This window comes from Etheostoma spectabile, chromosome 16, assembly GCF_008692095.1.
Source record: "Etheostoma spectabile isolate EspeVRDwgs_2016 chromosome 16, UIUC_Espe_1.0, whole genome shotgun sequence".
NCBI lineage: Eukaryota > Metazoa > Chordata > Actinopteri > Perciformes > Percidae > Etheostoma > Etheostoma spectabile.
The window spans coordinates 2,061,449-2,061,671 of record NC_045748.1 but is presented as its reverse complement, the minus strand read 5'-3'; the positions used below and the strand labels follow the sequence as shown (position 1 = coordinate 2,061,671).

General features: G+C 33.2%; 1 long non-coding RNA gene across 1 annotated transcript in view; it reads left to right on the top strand.

The window, feature by feature from the left end:
• The window catches only part of LOC116703874 (uncharacterized), a 25,661-nt gene that overhangs the window by 16,995 nt on the left and 8,443 nt on the right, over positions 1 to 223 (top strand). The gene's annotated exons all lie outside the window — the stretch shown is intronic.

The following is a 223-nucleotide window of genomic DNA, read 5'->3' as shown; positions in this document are numbered from 1 at the left end:
GGTCCTTCATCCCGGCCGCGGTCAGACTCTACAACACCTGCACTACCTGATAATGTTGTAGTTTCTCTTCCTGTGTTTCATTTACTCCACACACTCCGGATATCTTTTCTATCTGTATTTACATATTTTTTTCAGTTACAAGTACTTACTTTTTCAATATTATTTATGCTTACCTACTTTTGCTAAACTATTTTAATTACATATTCAACTTAATCTAATTTAA